A 27,104-nucleotide genomic window follows, 5' to 3' on the forward strand; every position below is an offset into this window, starting at 1 on the left:
CAACCTCCACCTCCCGGGTTCAAGTGATTATTCTGCCTCAGCCTCCTGAGTAGCTAGGATTACAGGAGTGCACCACCATGCCCGGCTAATTTTGTATTTTTAGTAGAGATGGGGTTTCACCATGTTGGCCAGGCTGGTCTCGAACTTCTGACCTCAGGTGATCTGCCCGCCTCGGCCTCCCAAAGTGCTGGCATTACAGGCATGAGCCACCGTGCCTGGCCCTGTGGCCTTTTTATCACATGATAGTGGAGAGAGGTCAGGCTTTAGAGCAACTAGACCCAGGTTCAAATCCCAGGTCTTCCACTTACTTCATGGGGAACTTGGATATGTCGTTTCTCCTCTTCAAGCTTTGGTTTCCTCCTCTGCAAAAGTCTACATTCTTTTTAGGGCAGTTTGGAGAATCAAGGTAGACACTGTGTCTGGGATTATTGTCAAGGGAGGGAGGGAAGGAAGAAGAAAGGAAAGAAATGATCAGGTTGTCCCAGAAAAAAGTCAACTCTCCGCAAAAAAAAAAAAAAAAAAAAACAAAGCAAAAGTCACTCCAAGGTGCTGACCAGACAGCCCCCTCACTCTGAAGTTCCCCTCCCCCGGGTTCTCCCAAGAAAGTCATTTTTCATCCCCAAAGTCATTTGGCTTAGAGAAAGGGGAGAGAGGCAGTGGCAGGGTCTATACTGTGCCTGCCCTGCCACCATCCATCACCCAGCCGACAGAAACTCACCTCCCACAAATAAAGTTATGACAAGCGTCCCCAACCCATTCTTTCAGCCGTCGCCTCCCTGTTTCCATCATCTCTGACATTATAAGCCATCAGTCAAGCTGTTTGTCACGCCTCTGACAGGGCCTTGGCAATGCAGGCAGGAGGGCTGTGCTGAGGTATGGCTGGACTCCAGGGTGCATGTCCCACCCCCGCCCGACATTGGTGATCTTGAACTATGTCACAGGTGCTCCCAAAAAGGGTTTCTCCCCTGTGGGGCAGGAGTCCAGAGGTGGAGCAGAACTGGAAGGGAACATTCGTTCATTGATTCATTCAGCAAACATTAGTGAACACCCCTACTGTGCCTGAACCTGTGCGAGGCACAGCTGCAGCCACAAAGAGAGGACGAACACAGACTTTGCCCTTGTGGAGTGCCCAGTCCAGTAGGGAAGTACAGAGCAAGCCATGTCAACAGACAGTGCCAGCATGATTGGCGCAGGTGGTCCAGGAAACTGGGAGCACAGAGAAGGGTAGGAACCCAGGGAAGGCTTCTTGGAGGAGGTGCCATTTGAACTGAGAGTTACAGGACAAGGAGGAGGCAGTAAGAGCAATGCCTTGAAAAGGTCTCCTTTCTTCTCTGCAGATTTGTCCACTTATAAGCCCCAAAGGGCAAGTTGAGAAAACGTTTGGGAAAGAGAAAAGGATCGTGTTCCAGGCAATGGAACAACATACACTAAGCCTCTGGACTCATTTGCCAGGGCTGCCGTCACAAATTACCACAAACTTGGGGACCAAAGACAACAGTCGTGTATTCTCTCACAGTTCTACAGGCCAGAAGTCTAAAATCAAGAGATCAGCAGATACATCTTTCCCATCTCAGCCTCTGCTCTCCGTATTCACATGACCTTTGTCTGCATCTGTGTCCCAATTCTCTTTCTCCTTTCTCTTATAAGAACACCTGTCATTGGATTGCGAGCTTATCCTAAATCCAGAATGATTACAATTCGAGATTCTCCACTTCATTACATCATTAAAGACCCCATTTCCAAATAAGATCACATTCACAAGTACCTGGGATTAGGACTTTGACCATTCTCTCTCTCTCTCTCTCTCTGTCACCCAGGCTGGAGTGCAGTGGTACAGTCTTGGCTTACTACGGCCTCCCCAGGTTCAAGCAATCCTTCCACATCAGAACCCCCCATAGCTGGGACCACAGGCATGTGCCACCACACCTGGCTAATTTTTGTGTTTTTTATATAGACAGGGTTTTGCCATGGTACGCAGGCTAGTCTCAAACTCCTGAGCTCAAGGAATCCACCTGCCTTGGCCTCCCAAAGCACTGGGATTACATACATGAGCTACTGTACCTGGCCTAAAAGTTCTTAAGGGAAATTAAAAGTGCCACTCCAGTGAACACAAGAATGATAAGAAAGTGAAACAGGATTATTGCTAATATAAAAAAAGTTTGAGTGGTCTGGATGGGAAATCAAACCAGCCACAACATTCCCTGAAGCCAAAGCCTAATCTAGAGCAAGGCCTAACTGTCTTCAGTTCTGTGAAGGCTGTGAGGAAGCTGCAGAAGAAAGCTTAGGAACAGGCCGAGGTTGGTTCATGAGGTTTAAGGAAAGAAGCCATGTCTATAACGTGAAAGTGCAAAGCTGAAGCAGCGAGTGTGATGGAGAAGCTGCAGCAAGTGATCCCGATGATCTAGCTAAGATCATTGATGAAGGTGGCGTCACCAAACAACAGATTTTCAGTGTAGATGAAACAAAACAGAGTTTCGACGTACACTAAACGACAGATTTTCCTTATTCTGGAAGAAGATGCCATCTGGGACTCTCATAACTAGAGAGGAGAAGTCAACGTCTGGCTTCTGATCTTTAAAGATCAGGTTGATTCTTTTGTTAGGGACTACTGCAGCTGGTGACTATGTTGAAGCCAGTGCTTATTTACCATTTTGAAAACCCAAGGGCTCTTGTAAATAACTAGAAGATTAGCACAGGATGAATCTACTCTGCCTGTGTTCTATAAATGGAATAACAAAGCCAGGATGATAACACTTATTTTTTCACCATTGTTTAATATTTTAAGCCCACTGTTGAGAACTACTGCTCAAAAAAAAAAAAAAAAAGATTCCTCTCAAAATATTACTGCTCATTGACAATGCACCTGGTCACCCAAGAGTTTTCACGGCAACTTACAAGGAGATAGAGATTAAAGCTGTTTACATGCCTGATAATACAACATCCATTCTGCAGCCCATGGATCAAGGAGTAATTTCAGCTTTCAAGACACATTCATAAGGCTATAGCTGCCATAGATAGTGATTCCTCTTATGGATCTGGGCAAAGTAAATTGAAAATCTTCCAGGAAGGACTTACTATTCTAGATGTCTTTAAAAACATTCATGTTTCATGAGTGGAGGTCAAAATAACATTAACAGGAGTTTAGAAGTTGATTCCAGTCCTCATAGATGACTTTGAGGGGTTCAAGCCTTCAGTGGAGGAAGTAATAGCAGATGTGGTGGAAATAACAAGAAGCTTAGAATCAGAAGTGGAACCTGAAAACGTGACTGAATTGCTGCAATCTCATGATCAAACTTGAACAGATGAAGAGTTACTTCTTACGGAGAAGCAAAGAAAGTGGTTTGTTGAGACAGACTCTACTCTGTTGAAGATGCTGTGGACATGGGTGAACTGACAAAAAAGGAGTTAGAATATTACATGAACTTAGATGATAAAGGAGCAGCAGGGTTTTAGAGAATTGACTCCAATTCTGAAATAAGTTCTACTATGGGTAAAATGCTATGAAACGGCATCGCATGCTACAGAGAAATCTTTGGTGAAAGGAGGAATCAATGGATGGGGCAAACGTCATTGCTGTCTTATCCTAAGAAACTGCGGGCCAGGTGTGGTGGTTTGTGCCTATAATCCCAGCATTTTGGGAGGCCGAGGCAGGCAGATCACCTGAAGTCAGGAATTCAAGACCAGCCTGACCAACATGATGAAACCTCATCTCTACGAAAAATACAAACTTAGCCAGGCGTGGTGGTGCATGACTGTAATTCCAGCTACTCAGGAGGCTGAGGCACGAGAATCACTTGAACCCAGGAGGCAGAGGTTGCCGTGAGCTGAGATTGTGCCATTGCACTCCAGCCTGGGCAACAAAGCAAGACTGTCTCAAAAAAGAAAAGAAAGAAAAGAAAAAAAGAAAAGAAAAGAAATTGCCACAGCCACTCCAATCTTCAGCAACTACCACCCTGATCAGTCAGCAGCCAACAACATGGAGGCAAGACCCTCCATCCACCAGCAAAAAGAGTGCAGCTTGCTGAAGGCTCAAATGATTGCTAGCTTGTTTAAGCAATAAAGTACTTTAAAATTAAGGTATACACACTATGGTCTTAGACATAATGCTACTGCACAATTCATAGACTACAATATAGTGCAAACAGAACTTTTATAAGCACTGGGAAACCATAAAGTTCGTGTGACTTGCCTTATTGTTATATTTGCTCTATTGTGGTGGTCTGGAACTGAACCCTCACTATCTCTGAGGTATGCCAATGTGAAGTACCCCTTCTACACTGAATACTGGGCTTAGTCATGTGACTTACTTTGGTTAATAGGTTATTAGCATATGTGAGGCAGGAGAGACTGCATAAGCACTGGTATATTTGTGCTTGATGTCTTGGAGTGCTCCTTCTTGGAACCCTGCTGCCATACTGTAAAGAACTCTGGGCTGCTGGGGACAGGGGCTCACATGTGTAATCCCAACACTTTAGGAGGCCAAGGCTGGAGGATCACTTGAGTCCAGGAGTTTGAGACTACCCTGGGCAACATAGTGAGACCCCCATCTCTACAAAAAATTTTTAAAACTTAGCAGGGTGTGGTGTCACATGCCTGTAGTCCTGGCTACTTCAGAGGCTGAGGTGGGAGGATTGTTTGAGCCCAGGATGTCAAGGCCGCAGTGAGCCATGATCATGCCACTGTAATCAGCCTGAACGACAGACTGAGACACTGTCTCAAAAGGCTACCTTGCTGAAGAGAGAGATCATGTGGAGGGGCCCAGAAGATGAGATGCCATATGGGAAAAAGGTTACACAGAGGAGAACAAAGATACCCCAGATGACGGTCACCACAAAGGGTCTAGACCTTGGGAGAGGCCTTCGTAATAAAGGAGGGTGGTGGTCTGCCCTAAGAGGGCTGGAGTGTTTTATCACTAACATGGTTGAGAATTTCCAGCACCCAGTAAGGATAAAAAACAGATTGATTTTTAGTCAATGTTATGATTTTTAAGCTCTCTGCAAAATATGTACCTCTTGTTGCCTGCACCTGGGATGGACCAGTCTCACTGCTTTCCACCCACTGCCCCCCCATATGCCCCCTGCCGCCAAACACACACACTCACGCATACACAGGCAGTATTGACTCCTGGCCCTTCCGGTCCTGCCACAGCTGAATGGAGCCACCTGAATGACCTCAGCCCACAACATATGGAGCAGAAGCCCTGCCCTGTTAACTCAAAGAATCATAAGAAATAATGAATTATTGTTGTTTTAAGTCGCTATGTTTTGGGAGTGGTTTGTTATGCTACAATCAATAACTCAAACATATGAGGAGCTCCAATTCTGATTGCTGATGGTTCAAGTACATGTAGAAAGAGCAAGACTTTTCTGGCAGCTCCTGCAAACGTCCTGGAATTCATTCTGATTTGCTCCCCTAGGGTCATGTGCCACCTAAGAGCCAATTACAGGGTCAGGGGAGCATGATACACTGATTGGCTTAGCTTGGGTCACATGCTTTACCCTGAAGCAGGAAGTGGAGTCTCCCTGGGACCACATGGACTGAGGGTACAGGAGGGATATATTTCTAAAGGAAAGCAGGGCAAAAGGGGTGAGATGCAAAGGACATTTTGTGGGGGTGAAGCTCAGGGAAAATTATCCTTGATGTTCTCCATCCAGTGACAATTTACACCTAAAAGAAAGGGACAAAAATGGATCCCAATTCTAAGGAACACTATGGTAAGGAAAGGAAAGAGACCATTATACTTTGGCGTGGGCTCAAGTTGTGGATTGAACTCTAACTTCCTTTTTGGAAGCTGCTTTGGACAAACTACCTAACCTCTGTGTACTCATCCATAAAATGGGTTTGTTAATTCCTATGCGGATGGGTTGTGGTGGGAGTTAAATCAGATTATGGTTGTTGTAGAAAACAAAGATAGAGGCTGCCCAGACACTCCTTTAAGGAAGGGCTTGCTGTCTGATGTGAGGAGGGCAGTCAACCTCAGCCACAGAAAGCCACCTGGCCAGAGGTCACACCCTTCCCAGGGCAGCCTGCACCCAGTGACCAAGCAAATAAGGATGTAAAGGTTTGGCTGTTTCATCCTGATGCAGAACAACTCCTCCAAGCAATGCCCATTCCTGGGCTCCCTGCCCGGTTGGCAGAGACTTTGTAGAGCCTGCATCACCATTGTCTTCTCCCTGTATCCAATCCTGCTTCTCCCCTTCCTATCACTGGCATTGATCCCTAATAAATATCTTACACCCCAAACTCTGCTTATGAGATCCCAATCTGTGATAGATGCCAAATGCTTAACCCAGCACTTGGCATGCAGGATGAAGTGGTGAAAGTTTACTAAGTGAAAATTAGCTCCTTGCGTGAGGAAAGGAAAAAAGAAAAGAGGGGCAGATGAGGGAAGTTGGTGTGAGGATGGCAGGCGCTAAGCAACTGTTGTCATGGAAAGGACCTGCAGGCTGGCACAGCAGCTCCTTTCTCGGAGGGGAGAGGATGGTCTCTCTGGGGGCATCTCTCCACCTCCACACACCTGCAGCCCCCTGCTTCCCAAGCAACTGAATCTGTTCTGCGTGAGGCTTCATCCACCGCAGTAGACCTGAAGACAGGCTGATTTTAGTTTTCCTCCAGGTTGGTTCCCAACCCACGGTGTCTGTGGTCCTGAGGCCAGGTGGCCCCTGGAGAGGCAGCAGAGACAGCTCAAGTCCTGAAGCAGAGGCTCTCTCCCCTGTTTATAGAACCTCAGAGTTCTAGAATCTTGGAAGTGAGAATCAGCATTCCAGGACCAGCCATGAATACAAAGCTGCGAACAACTCAAGAGTCTTGGAACAAGGGAGTCTCTGGTTTAAAGGATCTCAGTGTTTTCAGGCTAGAAAGGGCCAGGCAGGCTCTTCATCTGAGCTTCTGTCTCCCTGAACTCTGACCTGAACTATGTGGCCTGGATGCAATGATCATTTTCCTCTAGACAGGGCAGACAAACCCACTGGCTGCCAGGTCCCAGGCGTGGAGTCACCAGCACACAGGAAGAATCCAAGAGGACTTTGGAGGCGAGGTTTCCTGGGCAGGAGAAATGGCAGGAACACAGGTGTCACAGATGGAAAGAGCAGTGTGTGTGTAGGAATGGGATAAGGAGCAGTAGTTATGGTGGGAGGAACTGTATTAAAGTAAGTAAGGGCTTCAAATGAAATAATACACACATGAAGCACCTGACAGGTGCGTTGCAGATACTCAATAAATGCTACTTCCCTTCCCCTTCTCTTCTGCTCACAAATCTCTATTTCCTGTTTTTCTGCATTATCCACATTTATACTGAGGAGTTCTGAGAAATGAAAAGATCTTCTGGAAGAGAGACACAGGACCAATTTCCCCCACCCAGAAACAATCACCTATCACAATGGGTAGGGGCTGTGTCCTCAATATAGACCAAGACTCTCTGCAGGGAGGATGGCTGACTGATTGCTGAGAGAAGCCCAGGAATGGGATATTTGAACTGGGTTTTGAGAGTAGAAGAGGAGTTTCCCTAGCAGAGAAGGTGGTGTTGAGAAGAAAAGAATTCTATGCACTTTCTGGTACTGTTAAATGAATGAATTGCTAAGATCTCTGGACTTCCTAGTTTATACTTTATAAATAATTCAGGCAACTACCCAACTTTGCAAATGGAAAAACTGATGGACATGGGCATATACATGCAATTTCACACTTTATCTCCCATTACCAAATTCCCCAAGCCAAGAAAACAAAGGGAATAACAGTGTGTCCTGAGCCCTCAAGGTAGACCTTGAGATGGAGAGAAGTTTCCAAGAGTTTGGGTACAAAATGAAGAAAAGAAGAGGGTTTTTAATAAAGCTAAATTTATTTCACTTAAAAGACTGTCTTTATTCTGAGGTCATGTTCTTCCTACTTTGGGAGTGTTTTCAATGTCTTTTCATTTATGAAATCATGGAGATAGTAAATGGCCATTCGTAGTTGAATTGTTTTTTGTTTATATTTGGCAAAATAGTTAGTAACCCTATATTAGTTCTCAAAAAATTTTTTTTATATTGTACAGTCCCTGAAACCTCACATTTTCAGAACCACGGATTCAGAAGCCATTGGTGGCAGAAGAAGTGTATATTCTTTCTCAACAGTTGGGCTGTGCTCAGGGGTCACCTAGCCAGAGTGACCCTCCCTGATGGCCCTGCCTAAAGTAGGTCCCCTCCTTTTCCCTATGTTTTCTTTCTATTCCATCTCCCTTGTATTAGTCCACTGTCATGTTGCTAATAAAGATATATTCGAGGCTGGTTGCGGTGGCTCACGCCTGTATTCCCAGCACTTTGGGAGGCCGAGGCGGGAGGATCATGAGGTCAGGAGTTCGAGACCAGCCTGACCAACATGGTGAACCTCTGTCTCTACTAAAAATACGAAAATTAGCTGGGCATGGTGGCACGTGCCTGTAATGCCAGCTACTCAGAGGCTGAGGCAGGAGAATCGCTGGAACCCGGGAGGCGGAGGTTGCAGTGAGCCGAGATTGCACCATTGCACTCCAGCCTGGGTGACAGAGCGAAACTCGGTCTCAGACAAAAATAAAAGCAAAAGATGTATTCTAGACTGAGTTAATTGATAAAGGAAAGATGTTTGACTCACAGTGTGGCATGGCTGGGGAGGTCTCAGGAAACTTACAATCATGGCGGAAGGGGAAGCAAATATGTCCTTCTTCACATGGTGGCAGGAAGGAGAAAATGAGAGCAAGCAAGGAGAATGCCAGACGTTTATAAAACCATCAGATCTCACGAGATTCACTCATTATGAGAAGGGCATGGGGGCAACCATCCCCATGATTCAGTTACCTCCACCTGGTCCCGTCCTTGACAAGTGGGGATTATTACAATTCAAGGTGAGATTTGGGTGGGGACACAGAGCCAAACCGTATCACCCCTGTTTCTTCCTTTTAGAACACTTATCACTCTCGGAAGGCATCTTACTAATTTGCACGTACACTTATTTATTTCTGGCTTCTAAATTTGAATATAAGCAGCGTATGGTCAGGGGCCATGTTTGTCTTGCTCACACACTCTTCCCAGCACCTAGCACGGTTCTTGGCACAGAGTGGGTGCTCGGGAAGTGTTTGTTGAGTGAATGAAGGAAGGAAGGAATGGCCATGGAGCTTGAGGACTCAGGCTGTGTGCAGCAGGGCTAGTAGAGTGTGGTAGATGCTGCGAGTGTCACTGTGCTGCAGGCTTGTGCCCCTCCTCTGGCCTCAGCTGCAGCTGGGCTGCACAGCTGTCATGCACACTGGCAGATTCTGACCTCAAGTGCCTGCCTAGTCTCTCAGCTTTGCAGCCTCAAGGCTGTCTTGGAAGTAGTGGTCCCTTGTTCTGTGACCCAAAGGCACAGCCCAGAGGTGTGGAAAGTTAATGACCTACCTGGGGTAATGCTTATCCCTTGGGGGAATAGGAGTTAGAGGATAAATGCCCCAGCTTTCTATCCTGTGGGTGAACAATTCCGAGATGCCTTCTGCATAATACTCAGAGGCTATTCGCAGAATCGAATCCCAATTATCCACTGCGGCAACCAGTTCCTTCCCTGTCTTGCTCTCTTGGTTCCCTCGCTTCTACTTCCTATGAGCATCTCCCAAATAAAATATGTACCCAAGCATGTACTCAAGTCTTTGTTTTAGTCCCTGCCTTTTAGGGAACCCAACCTAAGACAGGCTGCGCCAGTTTCTTGCATCTCTAAAATTCCCTTTCACTCATTCTTCTCACAATCCACCCACCCTGCTGTTGCCATTTGACTTCTAGAGAAATGCCCCTCCCACAGCCCTCTGAACTTCTCTGGCAGACAGGCTGGCAGGCCTTCACTGTCTTCCAACCCAGCCTCAGTTCTGGGAAATTTTAATGAAGGGACTTGGCTGGGCACTTGAGGGTCCAGGTGCTTTGGAGGCAGGAAGGGAGGGAAGGGGCCTCTCTAAATGAGTCTGTAATGACTAAATCATCTGCTGTCCCCTGCGCTCCTCTCTGCCTTTTGTTCTTGGGCTGAAACATGGCCCCCAATCCATTATCTTCTCTTTTATCTCTTGGCCTCCCACTCTGCAGCCACCTCAGCAGAAACACTGACACGGGCTGAAACAGAAAAATCCAAAGTGGGTGCTGAATTTTACAGTCTACAAAGAAGCTTACAGGCTTAGCATTATTTAGAAAGCATTTTCTTATTTACAAATCATTTCTTTAGTATTATTATTATTGATGTTGTTTCTTTTCTTTCTTTTTTGAGGGGGAGTCTTGCTGTGTCACCCAGGCTAGAGTGCAATGGCACGATCTTGGCGCCAACCTCCGCCTCCCAGGTTCAAGCTATTCTTTCACCTCAGCCTCCCTGGGACTACAGGTGCGTGCCATCACACCTGGCTAATTTTTGTATTTTTAGTAGAGATGGGGGTGTCACCATATTGGTCAGGCTGGTCTCGAACTCCTGACCTCGTGATCCGCCTGCCTCGGCCTCCCAAAGGGCTGGGATTACAGGCGTGAGCCACCGTGCCTGGCCTGATGTTGTTTTCATACCAACATTTGTTAACCCCAGGGAGCAATTCATTCCCTTATGTCTCTTTTGCTAAACAAGGGTAGAATCTGGCTAGACAAGCCATGTAATCAAAAGACATGTATTCATTCATTCATTCATTTACCTTTGGGTAGCTTCTCTGTGTCCAAACCCTGGGGATACAAGGCAGGGCCCTTCCCATCAGGAAGCTTGTCTCCTGGTAGGGAAGTGTATGGGTCAGTGTCTAACCAGGAAACACTTGAGTATTTACAAAAGAGAAACTTTAATCCAGGGCATGGAAGGTGGCAGAAGGTCTGAGAAGACAACTGGACATGGCAAAGCAGCCCAAAGACGAGTAATAGCAAGAGGCTGCCACCACCCCAGCCCAGGAGGAGGGTCACTTGGTGGAATATGGGACCATGGTGGGGCTCCAGGAGAGCTAGAGACATGGAGGAGACACAGCCACTGCTGGAGATGCTGCCCGAGATGGAGAGGAGAAATACCTGGACTTCTCCCTTCCTTCTGCCCTGTAGCCCCCAACCAGCGCCTCCCATTGGCCAAACCCAGCCCCCTGAAATACAGAGCAGAGGGGCAGAAGGGTGAGAACCAGAGATAAATGGGTAAGCAGATGATACTACATGAGAAGTCTGAGGACTGGGTAGGAGCACAGTGCTGGAGAGCATAAGGAAAGAATTGTGACTTTGCCAAGAGATGTCAGAATATTGGACAATCGGGTCATTTGGAGCTGGGCTTTGAAGGATAAGTAGGAGTTTGCTGAGCATCAAGGTAGAAGGGTGTAGTCCAAGTAGTAGAGATAACATACACAAAGGTGTATCCATGGAGGACGTTTTGGCTGTAACAGAAAATCCCCACTGCCAGGCCTATACCTTTGCTGGTTCCTCTTCGTAGGATGCTCCACCCCCTCACTCTGGCCCAAATTCTTCTTCTTGCCCCAAATGCCACCCCTTCAGTCACCTGTTCCTAAACCTCAGAGCTGGAAGCCACAGTTCCAATGTTCCTTCACAGCCGTGGCATTTGCCGATGTGCCAGTGAGGGCCTTCCTGACTCACTTTTTCTATCAGCTGGGGGCTCCCCGTCCGAGGGAGCTGTGCTTTCTGCACCTCTCTGCTCCCTGTCAGAGCCTAGCACTGGGGCAGGCACCTGGTAGGGGCTAATGAATGCATGCTGAATGCATAACTAAATACATTAGCAAGTGAATCAATAGATAAGTACATTCATGCTATTCCCTCTGCCTGGACTCACATCTGCCATAACAGTAGCCCTTTTCATTAAGTTCATGTATCAGCTTCCATGCTAAATTGCACGAGGGACCTTGTTGAATCTTCCCTAGCAATCCAGTAGGCGGCTGCCAATATTATTTTCATTTTACAGTGGAGGAAACTGAGGCTCAGAAAAGTTAAGCAACTTGCTAAGGTCATCCAACGCTTAAAAGGATAAGCAGGATGGAGGCTTGACCTTACTAGCTGTGTGAACTTGGGAAAGGCATTTCAAGACTCTGAATCTCAGAGTCTCAAGACTGAGAAGAGCTCCCTCCAAGCCCAGCCTCCTCTGGGTCTACCAGGCCTCGCACAGTTAACTTGTCTGTGCTCCGCCACCATCAGAAATAACAGTAATAATAATAGCATCTTATGTGAACCAGGTGTTTATCATGTGTCAGGGACTAAGCTCAACACCTTACACTGACATCCTCTGCATCCTCTTTACACAGAAAACACTGAGTCTCCACAGCAATCCTACAAGATGAATGTTCTTAGCTTCATTTTACAGATAAGGAAACAGAGGCTTGAGAATCAGGAGTCAATAGTAGAATCAGTCAAGAAGTCAACAAATATTGTTGAGCATCTCTGTGCTGGGCATTGCTAGATGCTGGGGACACGTGACCAGGACAGCCATGGGACCTACTCCCACGGAACTGACTATTGAGAGAAACAGACTCTGAACAACTAATTAGAAACCATTGTGTGAACACCCACAGTGGGCAAGGTGCTATGATCAAGTCCATCCTGGTTGTAATAGAAGGTGTGTGTAATAAGAGAAGCTAACCTTGTCTGGGGACCAGGGAAGGCTTCTTGGAGGAGATGACAGTTAAGCGGGGGTTCGAGGATGAGCAGGTGTTATTTAGACCCCATGTCACAAACTCTCGCCTCCACGGGGGCCTGTGATCAAGGGTCTGTTCACACTGCATGTCCAGGTTGGGCCAATACCCCAGCATCTCCTGAACACACTAACTCTGGCTGGCTGTGCTCTTGGCTGGGACGGTGCAACTGGCCCACTGCTGGGCCTTGCGATAACTCCTAGGCTACTGTTGATGAGAGATTCCTGCCAGGGCCAGAGCATCTGGAACACATTCAGCCCCTCATGAGCCAGTTCCTTCAGGAGCTGCCCGGCGGGCACGGAGCCTTGTCCTCCAAGCCCTGCTGGCTGCCTGGAGCGTTGGCAAACAGTCAGGAAGAGGCGGCTGGGAGGGGAGGACGAAGAGAATTCGATTTTCATTTTGCTCTTGGTTCCCTGTTTCCAGTCCAGATGCCTCCAGATCTAATTCCGAATAAATAATTGTACTGAGTAACCCGGGTCCCTTGGTGATTAAGTAAACACGCTGAGGCGGGTGGAAATTGAATTAGTGCGGTGTGCTCAGCCATTATTACCCACCCCTTCTCATGAATATTAATGAGGGGTTATTAAGAAATGTAAATGCTGCCTCAGGAGGTTGGGAGATGGGGAGGGGGTCAGGGTTAGAGGACAGACCGTTCAGAAGACCGTTCAGAAGGCAGCGTGATTGAAGGCATTTTAAAAATTATGTCAGATCTTTCTCTTCTGCACCGTGGCAATGTTTCCGGATGCTTCATTTCTATTAAAACGAGGGTAAGGGAACAAATTTTAATTCGAGGAAAAAATTAGCATTTTCCAGGCAGCCTTGTCGGCGGCAAGGACATATTTTGCCAGAAAATGGACATTTGGGGCGGGGCGGTGCGAGGTTGGGGGAGCCTGGGCTGATGGACGAGTTCCCTTGGTTCATCTCCAGGCAAGGGAGTAAACAAATTAATCTCTGAGCAGGGAGCAGCCTGGAAGATGATGGAAGCCTGTAGGATCCAGAAGTGTCTTTGCTGGGAAGCCAGGGGGTGTCACCAAGACCTAGGATGGCCTTACTGCTGCTCAGAGAGGCTAAGCACTTGTCTGAGGTCACACAGAGGTGGGTGCTCCGGCTGGGTTTTGTGGGCAAGGTGAACTTTGAGAACGAGGCTGCTTCTCCCAGGCGGGCTCTAGGCAGAGATGCAGCCTGTGCTTCCCCATCTCTCTCACTTGACCTTTAGGCTCCCTGGATAGCTCACCTCTCTTGCTCCAGCTTCTGCCCTCACAGCTGCTTCCTAATCTCTGCTGCCAGGTTTACTTCCCCACTTTCACTACACCTTGTTTCTGCTCCACCGCAGGCTTGAGTGACTCGCTATTGCCCCTAGGCTAAAGATCAGACTCCCTCTGACATTCAAGTCCCCCCAGGATCTGACCACATCTTTCCCTGTGTAAACTCCTGCTGTTCTTTGCGGCTGCAACCAGATGTACCAAGGAAGGATGAGAAGAAAGTGAGAACAAGGGGAATAAAAGAAGGTGAGAAGACAGGGGAAAAGGAGGAAGGAAGAAAAGGAGGGAGAAAGGTAGGGAGAAAGGAAGAGGAAACAAATGGTAAGTACCAAAATATCCCAGATTTGCTCAGTCTTTTATAGCGTAATGATGATGGTGATGTGATAATGATGATAATGACAATTGCTGCCATCCACTGAGTGCTCAGCCTGTGTTAGCCACTGGCTCAGCGCTCCTTCATCCTCCCGCACTGTCCCTAGAAAGCAGGTGTTATCTCCACTTTACAGAGGAGTAAAATGATTTGCTCCAGGTCCTACACATTATAAATGACAGAACCAGCCTGTTGGACATCAAAACCTGTTTTTTGTTTTTGTTTTTGTTTTTGTTTTTTGGGGTTGGAGTCTTGCTCTGTCACCCAGGCTGGAGTGCAGTGGTTCAATGTCAGCTCACTGCAACCTCTGCCTCCCAGGTTCAAGCGATTCTCCTGCCTCAGCCTCCCGAGTAGATGGGTCTACAGGTGTGAGCCACCATGCCCAGCTAATTTTTGTATTTTTAGTAGAGACGGGGTTTTGCCATGTTGGCCAGGTTGGCCTCGAACTTCCGACCTCAGGTGATCTGCCTGCCTTGGTCTCCCAAAGTGCTGGGACTACAGACATGAGCCGCTGCTCTGGGCCCAAAACCTGAATTATTCACTACTGCACCTCCCACCTCATGTGGGCAGTTATTATTATCCCTGTTTTACAGATGAAGACAAAGAGGCTGGAAGAAATAAATAAGCACAAGCAAGAGGAATCAAAATTCTCTAAACCAGCCTTATTCCATCTTTATAAGCACCTCTTCCAGATAATGCAGGGAAAATTCACTGAACAACCTCATTCCTGCTTCCTGCAGTGGATGGTGTCAGACAGCCCAAGAGAAACTTACAGGATCTCGGAGACCCAGCCCCAAGTAGTGTCCACCAGATGAAGCCTGCACGTTGCTGCTGCTGGTTCCCATAGGCCTTCTCGCCCCAGGCCATGAGCCCCAGGCCTGCCAAATGAAGCTCAGATATGGGACCCAGGGACTTAGCCCCCTATGCTCTGGACAGGAAAGAGTGAATATGATCAAATTCATGCATTTTAATGACTTCTTCAGCACGCCTCGCTCCACCCGCTCTAGCTCGCAGGAATAAAGGCTGACAGGTGCAGCTGAGTTAATCACGGTGGATAATAGAGGGAAAGACAGGAATCACTGGCCAAATTGCAGCAGAGAAAAATGGGGGCAAAATAGGCCGGGTGCAGTGGCTTATACCTGTAATCCCAGCACTTTGGGAGGCCGAGGTGGGTGGATCATGAGGTCAAGAGATCAAGACCAGCTTGGCCAATATGGTGAAACCCCATCTCTACTAAAAATACAAAAATTAACTGGGTGTGGTGGCAGGCACCTGTAGTCCCAGCTACTCCAGAGGCTGAGGCAAGAGAATCGCTTGAACCCGGGAGGCAGAGGTTGCAGTGAGCCGAGATCATGCCACTGCACTCCAGTCTGGTGACACAGCGAGACTCTGCCTCAAAAAAAAAAAAAAAAAAAGGTTGGGGGACAAAATTATGAGATGCAAGTCAAAAGTGTCCAATTAAAGTGTGGTGGTGTTTAAAGATGGTGCACGCCTGTAATCCCACCTACTTGAGAGGCTAGGGCAGGATAATTGCTTGAACCCAGGAGGCAGAGGTTGCAGTAAGCTGAGATCACACCACTGCACTTCAGCCTGGGTGACAGAGCGAGACTCCGCGTAAAAAAAAAAAAAAAATATATATATATATATATATATATATATATATATATATATAGAGAGAGAGAGAGAGAGAGAGAGAGAGAGAGAGAAAGAGAATCTAACACGTGTGGTTTGATGTATATTATTGCCTAGAATTAGTCTAAATTTTACCCAAAGATGGGATTTAGTTGCTAGTTAATTAAAATAAAAATATATTTTTAATTGTATAGATGAAAGAAGAATATGGCAAAAAAATACGAAATTGGCTCTTATGTGACTGAAGCTTAGGAAACTATATTCTGGTTCCTTGTTACTCAAAGTGGGGTCCATAGACCAGCAGCATTAACATTACCCAAGAGCTTGTGAGAGATGCAGAGTCTAGATCTATGGAATGAGCATCTGCATGTAAGAGTCCCTGGTGATTCATACACATGTTCACATGTGCATTGTTTTAAAAGCACTGATCTCTCTTATTTATCAGCAGGACATTGAAGACCCTTTCAGACTTGATCCCAGGGAAAGAGCCCTGGACTGGGAATACATGCTAGCTATAAAACTCTATAAATTGAGAACAGCTTGTGAGAACAGAAAGAAAAAAGAGACTGTAATTTTGAAGAGTTTACAATCTCGTAATTACAGAAGAGGAGACTGAAGTCCAGAGAATACAAATTCAAAACTGCACCATGCGATTGTGTTACGGGTTCAGGTTCACTCCAGGTCTTCTAACATATCGGCCAGTGCAGGAGGGAACTGCAGATAACAAATAAAATTGCCGTCAACAGCATGATGTGTTCACAGCCAAAGAAATGAAATGAAATAAAATTTCCAAAAATAAAGAAAATTAATTGTAAAAAAAAAGAGTATGATGTAGCTTTATGAAAATGATGATTAAAGACATTGCAAGGAAAGAAAACTACAGACTAATTTCTTTATTGAAATAAAGATGGAATATATATGGAAAACTCCTCAACAAAGTACTAGAAACACAAATCAAGCAACATACAAAAAGGATAAGACACTATAACAAAGTGAGATTTATTCCAGGAATGCAAAGTTGGCTTAAGGTATGAAAATCAATTAATGTAATACATCATATCAATAGGATAAAGGATGAAAAACCATGATCATCCCAATAAATGCAGGAAAAGCATTTGACAAAATTTAATACCGTTCATGATAAAAAAAAATTCAATAAACTAGGAACAGAAGGGAACTTCAGGCCGAGTGCGGTGGCTCACGCCTGTTATCCCAGCACTTTGGGAGGCCAAGGTGGGCATATCACTTGAGGTCTGGAGTTTAATAACAGCCTGGCCAACATGGTGAAATACTTTCTCTACTAAAAAAAAAAAAAAAAAAAAAAAATCAGCCAGGTGTGGTGGTGCGCACCTGTAATCCCAGCTATTCAGGAGGCTGAGGCAGGAAAACCATTTGAATCCATTGGGCAGAGGTGCAGTGAGACGAGATCATGTCACTGCACTCCAACCTGGGTAACAGAGCCAGACTCTGTCTCAAATTTAAAAAAGAAGGGCACTTACTCTATCTCATAAAGGCTATCTCAAAAAAAACAACCCACACCTGACATATCTAATGTGACTAAAGGCATTTTTCTCCTAAGATCAGGAACAAGACAAGTATGTTTCTCTCATCACTTCTATTTAAGACTGTATGGGAGGTCCTAGCCATAGCAATCAAGAAAAAGAAATAAAGGCATCTGGACTGGAAAGGAAGAAGTAAAACTCTCTCTATTTGCAGATGACATGATCTTGTATATAGAAAATCCTAAGAAATCTAAAAACAAACAAAAACAAAAGCCTATTAGAACTAATACGTGGACCAAGGGATGGTGGCTCACACCTGTAATCTCAGCACTTTGGGAGGCCAAGGCAGGAGGATCACTCAAGGCCAGGAGTTTGAGATCAGCATCATAGCAAGACCTCATCCCTACAAAAAATAGAAAATAGAACTAATAAATAAATTCAGCAAGGTTGCAGGATACAAAATCAATATAAAAAATCAATTGTATTTCTGTACTCTAGCTATGAACAGTACAAAATGAAATTTTTTAAAAACCCATTTATGATAGCATCAGAAAGAATAAAATCCTTAGGAATAACTTTAACGAAAGAACTACAAAACTTGTAGTCTTGCTTAACAAAAAGAACAACAAAACTTTTTAAAAATCCATTTATGATAGCATCAGAAAGAATAAAATTCTTAGGAATAACTTTAACGAAAGAACTACAAAACTTGTAGAACTACAAAACTTATATTTCAGCAATATAAAATATTGTCAAAAAAATTAAATAAGACCTGTATAAATGGAAACATCCCATGTTCATGGATCAAAAGACTTAATATTGTTAAGATGGTAATATTCTCTAAATGAATCTACAGATTCAATAAAATTTCTATCAAAATTCCAGCTGGATTTTTTTTCCAGAAAATGACAAGTTGATCCTAAAATTCATATGGAATTGCAAATTGTCCCAAATCACCAAAAGAATTTTGAAAAAGAAGAACAAAATTGGAGAAGTCACACCTGATTTCAAACAAACAAAAAAAAAGATCAACAGAACAGAATCAATAGTCCAAAAATAAACTCTTACTTTTATGATCAATTGATTTTCAACAAAAGCGCCAGTGAAGAAATAATCACCTTTTTCACAAAGGCTGCTGGAACAACTGGATATACACATCCAAAGAATGAAATTGGACCCCTAACTCATACCGTATGCAAAATTAACTCAAAATGAACCATATGGTTTGGCTGTGTCCCCACCCAAATCTCATCTTGAATTCCCATGTGTTGTGGGAGTGACCTGATAGGAGATAATTGAATCATGGGGCAAGTCTTTCCCGTGCTGTTCTCGTGATAGTGAATAACTCTCATGAGATCTGATGGTTTTATAAAGAGGAGTTCCACTGCGTAAGTTCTCTCTCTTTGCCTGCTGCCATCCATGTAAGATGTCACTTGCTCCTCCTTGCCTTCCACCATGATTGTGCGGCCTCCCCAGCCATGTGAAACCATTAAACTTCTTTCTTTAGGAAATTGCCCAGTTTCAGGTATGTCTTTATCAGCAGCATGAAAATGGACTAACACAATGGATCATAGCCATAAGTGTAAAAGCTAAAACTATAAAAACTCTTAGAAAAAAAATCACAGGAGTGAATCTTTATCACCTTGGGTTAAGCAGTGGTCCCATAGATACCTAAAAGCACAAATGACAAAAGAAAAAATGGATACATTCAACTTCATCAAAACTAGAAAACATTTGTGACACAAATTACATTATCAAGAAACTGAAAAAGTCCAGGCATGGTGGCTTATGCCTGTAATCCCAGTACTTTGGGAGGCCGAGGCAAGCGGATCACCTAAGTTCAGGAGTTCAAGACCAGCCTGGCCAACATAGTGAAACCCTGTCTCTACTAAAAAATACAAAAATTAACCGGGCATGGTGGCAGGCACCTGTAATCCCAGCTACTCGAGAGGCTGAGGCAGGGAGAATTGCTTGAACCTGGGAGGTTGAGCTGAGATGCACCACTGCATTCCAGCCTGGGCGACAGAGCACAACTCCGCCCCCCCCCCCAAAAAAAAAGAAAGAAAAGAAAAGAAAGTGAAAAAGTGAAAAGACAACCCACAGAATGGGGGAAAATATTGGCAATTCATACATCTGATAAGGAACTTGTATCTTTCAGAAGCGTGTGAACCAGAGCAACTCCATCTTAAACAGGAGCTGGGTAAAATGAGGCTGAAACCTACTGGGCTGCATTCCCAGATGGTTAAGGCATTCTAAGTCACAGGATGAGATAGGAAGTCAGCACAAAATACAGATCATAAAGACCTTGCTGTTGAAACAGGTTTCAGTAAGGGAGCTGGCCAAAACCCTCCAAAACCAAAATGTCCGTGAGAGTGACCTCTGGTCATCCTCGCTGCTACACCCCCACCAGCACCCTGACAGTTTACGAATGCCATGGCAACATCAGGAAGTTACTTTATATGGTCTGAAAAGGGAGGGATGAATAACCCACCCCTTGTTTAGCATATCCGCAAGAAATAACTATAAAAACGGGCAAGCAGCAGCCCTCGAGTCTGCTCTATGGAGTAGCCATTCTTTTATTCCTTTACTTTCTTAATAAACTTGCTTTCACTTTGCACTGCGGACTCAACCTCGATTCTTTCTTGTGTGAAATCCAAGGACCCTCTCTTGGGATCTGGATCGGGACCCCTTTCCTGTAACATATCCAGAATACATGAAGAATTCTTACAACTCAATAATAAAATAACCAACTCAGTTTTTTAAATGGGTAAGGAATCTGAATAGGCAGTTCTCCAAAGAAAATATACAAATGACTAAGCACATGAAAAGACGCTCAACTTCCTTAATCATGAGGGAAATGCAAATCGACACCACGAGATACTACTTCACACCCGCTAGGATGGTTATAAGTAAAAAAATAAAAAATAAATAAATAAAAACAGATAGCAAGTGTTGACATGGTTTGAAGAAATTGGATCCCTCATACGCTGCTGGTGGAAATGTAAAATTGTGCATCCGCTTTAAAAATAGTGTAGTGGTTCCTCAAAATATTAAACATAACATTACCATATGACCCAGCAATTCCAGTCCTAGGTGTACACCTAAGAGAAATGAAAACAGGAAGGGTGTGGTGGCTCACACCTGTAATCCAAGCACTTTGGGAAGCTGAGGCAGGTGGATCACCTGAGGTCAGGAGTTCGAGACCAGCCTGGCCAACACGGTGAAACCCCATCTCTACTAAAAATGCAAAAATTAGCCAGGTATGGTGGCAGGAGCCTGTAATTCCAGCTACTCGGGAGGCTGAGGCAGGAGAATCACTTGAATCTGGGAGGCAGAGGGTGCAGTGAACCGAGATTGTGCCACTGCCCTCCAGCCTAGGCAACAAGAGCGAAACTTCATCTCAAAAAAAAAAGAAAGGAAAGAAAGAAAAAGAAATGAAAACATACACTCACACAAAAATTTGTACACAAATGTTTATAGGAGTATTATTCACAGTAGTCAAAAAGTGGGAACAACCCATATGTCTATCAATGACGAATGGGTAAATAAAATGTGGTATGTGCATACAGTGGAATATTATTGGCAATAAAAAGGGATACGGTGCTGATACATGATACAACATTATGCTAGGTGAAAGAAGCCAGTCACAAAGAACTGCATATTGTGTGATTCCATTCATATGAAATGCCTGGGATAGGCAAGTCTATGAGGTAGAAAGTAGATTAGCAGCTGCCTAAGGCTGGGGGAGGTGGGAGGAAATGGGAGAACTGCTCATCGCTGCACGTCTCTTTTCCAGGTGATGAAAATGTTCTAAACCTGATTATGGTGGTTGCCGTCAACCCTGTGAATATACTAAAAATCATTGAATTGTACATTTTACATGAACGAATTGTGTGATGTGGTAGACAGAATAATGGCCCCTTAAAGATGTCTATGTCCTAAACTTCCGAGCCTGTGAATATGTTAGGATACATGGCAAAGAATAATTAAGTTTGCAGATGAAATTAATTCAGTTGCTAATTAGCTGACTTTAAGACAGGAAGGTTAGCCTGGATTACCCAGCTAAGCTCAAGGTAATCACAAACGACCTTAAAAGTAGAAGATGGAATATGAAGAGAGAACCAGAGAGGCAGCATCTTGAGAAAAACTCAGCCCAGTGTTGCTGGCCTTGAAGATGGAGGAAGGGAGCGATGAGCCAAGGAGGGCAGGTGGCCTCTAGAAGCTGGAAAGGGCAAAGGAAACCCATTCTCCCCTAGTGCCTTCAGAAAGAAACTCAGCCCTGCCAATGCCTTGATCTTTGTCCAGTGAGATTTGTGTCACACTTCTGATCCATGGAACAGATAGTAAATTTGTGTTACTTTAAGCCGCTAAGTGTGTGGTAATTTGTTGCAGCATCAGTAGAAAACTAATATATATGGTAAGTGAGTTATATGTAAATAAAGCTATTTTTTAAAATGATTGTTTTCTTAGGTGGCATAAATAGAAGTATGACATGTGGAAGGGTGGAGGTGATATCTCTTTGCAATCTGAGTGAGGCAGACTCCATCTGGAGCTCAGCTCTGAATGCCACACTATAAGAGGAATGAGAAAAAAAAACAGGGCAGGTCCCAAGAAAGGTCACCGTGATAGATGGTAAACAGATTGGAAATGATGTTGGGTGAGAACCCATCAGAGAACCTGGGGGTGGTCAGCTTGGAGAAAGGAAGGCCTGTAGGTTGCTATCTGCCTGATCTTAATGGCTATGGTGGGACACTGAAGTGGGGATGAGATTTTTGGGGACACAAGAGGGCAGACCTAGGGGCAATAGGGAGTGTTACCTGCAGAGAGGATACAGCCTGGGATAAAGACGAGCTTTATCCTTTGTTTTGAAAAATATTTTCCCCAAAATGCGTGTTCATAAAAAATTAGGAAATATACAGAAGCAAAAAGAAAAAACAAGTCAAGCGCAGTGGCTCACGCCTGTAATCCGAGCATTTTGAGAGGCCAAGGCGGGTGGATCACTTGAGGTCAGGGGTTTAAGACCAGCCTGACCAACATGGTGAAACCTCGTCCCTACTAAAAATACAAAAATTAGCTGGGCGCGTGGGTGGGCACCTGTAATCCCAGCTACTCAGGAGGCTGAGGCAGAAAAATCTCTTGAACCGGGGAGGCAGAGGTTGTAGTGAGCCAAAATCACATCACTGCACTCCAGCCTGAGCGACAGAGAAAGACTCCGTCTCAAAAAAACAAAACAAGAGGAAAAAACAAATAATGACACACCGCTTTGTTGCAAGTTATTCATGTTTCTAGCTGCCCTGCTCTGGGAAGGTAAAAACCATGTCTCTCTTTTTCATTGTTATATTCTCAGAGTCTGGTTCACGGTGGGTGATCATGGAATGCTTGTTGAATGAATATGCAATGCACACACACACAGTGACATTTTTAATTTACGAAAATGGGATTCTACTGTATGTATTGATTGATAACTCGCTTCCCCCACCCCCATTACTAATATATTATGAGCCTCTTTCCAGTTCCATAAATATACATTTACATCAGGGATGTAACAGACACTGCCAGACTGCAAATAGAATTCCGGGGGTCTGTGAACTTGAACAGGAAAAAATTATACCCTTATTTTCACTAACTTGTAACTGAGATTTCTCATTTCCTTCCATTTGAATATAAGCAACAAGCTGCAGTAGCATTAACAGTATCTGTGACTTCACTACCATAGTGATCGTAGATATTTTCGTACCAAATTATCGTTGTTGCAGCTATTTTGAAATACTGTTTACGCTCATCACTGCTTTGAAATTACAGTGGTTATTACACCTGCCACCGCATCTTGTTAATGAATATCTTAATAAAGAAGCATGTGTATTTCTATATAAGAAATTTTAAAATATTTTGATAACTGTATTTTAAGATAATTGGTCTTCTTGGAAATCTTAAACATGTAATTTTATATGTTTAAAACCATTATTCCAAGAAAAGGTTCATGGGTTTCACCCAAAAGACCATGGCACAGCAAAGGTTAAGAAGTCCTGATCTATACCGTCATCTTTACTTTAAACTTTTTATTTTGAAATAATTTTAAATTTATAGAAAAGCTACAGCCAGGTGCTTTGGCTTACGCCTATAATCCCAGCACTTTGGCAGGCCAGGGTGGGCAGACTACCTGAAGTCAGGAGTTCAAGACTAGCCTGGCCAACATGGTGAATGCTCATCTCTACTCAAAATACAAAAATTAACTGGGCGTTGTGGTGAACGCCTGTAATCCCAGCTCCTCGGGAGGCTGAGGCAGAAAATTCACTTGAACCCGGGAGGCAGAGGTTGCAGAACCCGGAAGGCAGAGGTTGCAGTGAGCTGTGATCACGCCATTGCACAGCAGGCTGGGCGACAAGAATGAAACTTTGTTGGAAAAAAAAAAACCATAAATAAATAAATACAGAGAGCTCCCATGTATTCCTCACTCAGCTTCCCCTAATGTCAACATGTTATATAACCATAGAATAGTCATCAAAGCCAGAAAACTAACATTGGTACAATATCATTAAGCAATCTTCAGGTCTAATTGGAATTTTGCTTGTTTTTCCACAACTGTTCTTTTTCTGTTCCAGGAGCCAGTCCAGGATCCTACGCTGTGTTTCGTTGTCACGTCTCTGTGCTCTCCTCTAATCTGTGATAATTCCTCAGACTTTCCTTGTCTTTCATGACCTTGACACTTTTGATAAGTACTGGTCAGTTAATTTGTAGAGTGTCCATCAATTTGAGTTTGCCTGATTTTCTCACAATTAGATTGAGCTTATGCCTTTTTGGCAAGCATAACCCAAGAGCGACATTGTTTCCATCTCAGGGTGTCATATTAGGGACACATGATGTTAATACATCTTATTCCTGTCCATAATGGCTACAGAATATCCATTGTATATTTAATAGGATGTAACATGTAATTTACTTCATCAGTCCTCTTCCAGTGGACTTTTAGCTTCTTTTCTTTTCTTTTTTAATTTTGAGATGGAGTCTCACTCTGTCACCCAGGCTGGAGTGCAGTGGCATGATCTCAGCTCACTATAACCTCCACCTGCCCGGTTCAAGCGATTCTCCCACCTCAGCTTCCCAAGTAGCTGGGATTACAGGTGTGTGCAATCACACCCGGCTAATTTTTGTATTTTTAGTAGAGATGGGGTTTCACCATGTTGGCCAGGCTGGTCTCGAACTCCTGACCTCAAGTGATCCACCTGTCTTGGCCTCTCGAAATGGTGGGATTATAGGTGTGAGCCACCGTGCCCAGTCTTTTAGCTTATTTTCACCTTAGGACTGTTACAAACAGCACTACATTGAACAGGATATTGTGTGATGGGTAGAGCTGCCTGGAGAAGAAAACAGCAACCAGGAGTGATGGTGCCCCATTTGAGGCATACATCAGCAGGGTGGTACCAGATGCTGCTCCCATTTCCCCACTGAAGAGCATCTGGTGACCCGAAACACGAACACAGTACACATGGGCAGTAGTAAAGGTTGCTCTCCTCCTCTAGCTCTCCACTCAGCCTCTCCATCTGCAAGGCAGGGCTTCAGCCCAGGCGGGGGGAAAAAAACGCTCTCCCAGCTAGGCCAGATCTGGTTAGTATTCTGAGCTCCTTGCTCTACTGAGGGCTAATTGCCCCTAAGAGCTGAGATCATTGGAGGGGAAAATGCAAAGTGACCTAACCTCTGCTGGGCTCAGCAAGCCAGCCAGCCTCTCAGCAGAAAGGGTTGGACTCCTCTCACCGGCCCCCTTCTCCCTGCTATGATTGCTAATGGAGCAGGGTGGCTCAGCGTCCCAACACCTGGTGGAAGTGTGGCCATGGTGACTTCAATCTCGGCAAGGCTGGAGCTGCAGGGAAGTCAGCACTGAACCTTCTGGCTGCTGGTTCCTAGAATGAAGTACAACCATTTAGGAAAACTGTTTGGCAGTGTTTAGGAAAGCTAACCACATGCCCACTGAAAGACCCAACCACTTCAGTCCTGGATATATGCCCAAGAGAAATACGTGCGTATGTCTACCAAAAGAATGTTCACAGAAGCTTTATTGATAATTGCTGAAACCTGGAAACAGCTCCAAAGGCCCATCAACAGAAGGGATATAAACAAATTGTGATATATTCATACACTGGAATACTATGTAGCATTGAAAAAACAAGCTTCTGGTCCATGCAGCAACATCATGACTCTCCAGATTTTGTGTTGAGTGAGAGAAGCCAGACACAAGAGGTCATACCGAACGAGTCCATGAATATGAAGTTCAAAACCAGCTCCATTATGAGGGACCCCTTCTAAGATGCTAGAAAGGTTCTACATCCTAATCTAGGCAGGTGTTCTGGGAGTGTATACCTAAGCAAAAATCCACCAAACTGTGCACTTGAGATTTTATGGTACTTAAGTTCTACCCTAATTTAACAATGACCACCACAGAATGATGCATGAGAGCCACAGGCAGGCTCTGCTGGCATCAAGAGGTGGAAAGGGGGAAGGAAGGGAGTGATAGGTTCCAGCTCAGCCATGATTGGTATGTGACCTGAGCAACCAGATCAACTTCTCCTTCTCCACGTTCCTTTTTTTTTCTCCTGAGATGGAGTTTCACTCTTGTCACTCAGGCTGGAGTTAACTGTCAATGGCATGATCTCCGTTCACTGCAACCTATGCCTCCTGGGTTCAAGCAATTCTCCTGCATCAGCCTTCTGAGTAGCTGGGATTACAGGTATGTCCTACCATGCCCAGTTACTTTTGTATTTTTAGTAGAGACGGGGTTTCACCGTGTTGGCCAGGCTGGTCTTGAACTCCTGACCTCAGGTGATCCGCCCGCCTCAGCCTTCCAAAGTGTTGGGATTATAGGTACGAGCCACCATGCCTGGCCAACTTCTCCAAGTTCTTCTGCTGAGGAGAGAACTGATGACACCTTGCTCCTTTGCTGATATTGTGAGGAGCAAATGAGAAGGTGCACGAGAAGCCACATTCTGAATTGATGGTGATTTTCTTTTTTTTTTTTTTTTTTTTTTTTTGAGACGGAGTCTCACTCTGTCGCCCAGGCTGGAGTGCAGTGGCGCAATCTCAGCTCACTGCAAGCTCCGCCTCCCGTGTTCACGCCATTCTCCTGCCTCAGCCTCCCGAGTAGCTGGGACTATAGGCGCCCGCCACTGCGCCCGGCTAATTTTTTTCTATTTTTTAGTTGAGACGGGGTTTCACCATGGTCTCGATCTCCTGACCTTGTGATCCGCCCGCCTCGGCCTCCCAAAGTGCTGGGATTTCAGGCATGAGCCACCACGCCCGGCCGATGGTGATTTTCATGTATTGATTCAGCCAACACATGTTAAGCACATGCATGTGCCTAGCACTGGACTGGGCACCTAGGTCATACAGACAGGTTAGACCCAGCCTTGTCTAACTCTCAACCTCAGCAGGGAGAAAGACAATTGACCCACAAACAAAGGAGCAATTGTGAACCATGATGAGGGTTACAGAGGAACCAACAGGTGCAGAGATGGAAGTAGAGTGGAAGTCAGGAACCCATTGGGGTGGGGTTTGGGGAAGGCCACTCAGCAGAGACCCAAAGGACAGGGAGAAATCTGGCCCACAGAAGGACATTGCACATAGAAGAATCAGCAAAGGTGAGGACCTCACAGCTGGAAAGAGCTGGGTGCACTCAAAGAACTGGAGGAAGCTCTGTGTGGCTGGAGAGGACTCCAGGGCAGCTGGTCCATGGTGTG

The 27,104-nt window shown here is 45.0% G+C and overlaps 2 long non-coding RNA genes across 3 annotated transcripts in view; one reads left to right on the forward strand and one right to left on the reverse strand.

Moving 5' to 3' along the window:
* Window positions 1-314: 314 nt before the first annotated feature.
* Window positions 315-27,104, reverse strand: part of LOC140710271 (uncharacterized) — an 87,330-nt gene continuing 60,540 nt past the window's right edge. The window contains exon 3 of the long non-coding RNA XR_012091242.1: window positions 315-419. This is a non-coding gene — a long non-coding RNA (uncharacterized lncRNA). The remainder of the gene's footprint in view (window positions 420-27,104) is intronic.
* LOC103246334 (uncharacterized) lies at window positions 13,148-16,751 on the forward strand. 2 transcript variants are annotated; one of them, XR_012091238.1, is made up of 4 exons: window positions 13,148-13,377; window positions 13,570-13,705; window positions 13,944-14,193; window positions 16,320-16,751. It is a non-coding gene; the product is annotated as an uncharacterized lncRNA (long non-coding RNA). The 2 variants fall into 2 exon arrangements; XR_005234961.2 differs by having other exon boundaries at window positions 13,217-13,377; window positions 14,068-14,193.

This window comes from Chlorocebus sabaeus, chromosome 2, assembly GCF_047675955.1.
Source record: "Chlorocebus sabaeus isolate Y175 chromosome 2, mChlSab1.0.hap1, whole genome shotgun sequence".
Classification (NCBI taxonomy): domain Eukaryota; kingdom Metazoa; phylum Chordata; class Mammalia; order Primates; family Cercopithecidae; genus Chlorocebus; species Chlorocebus sabaeus.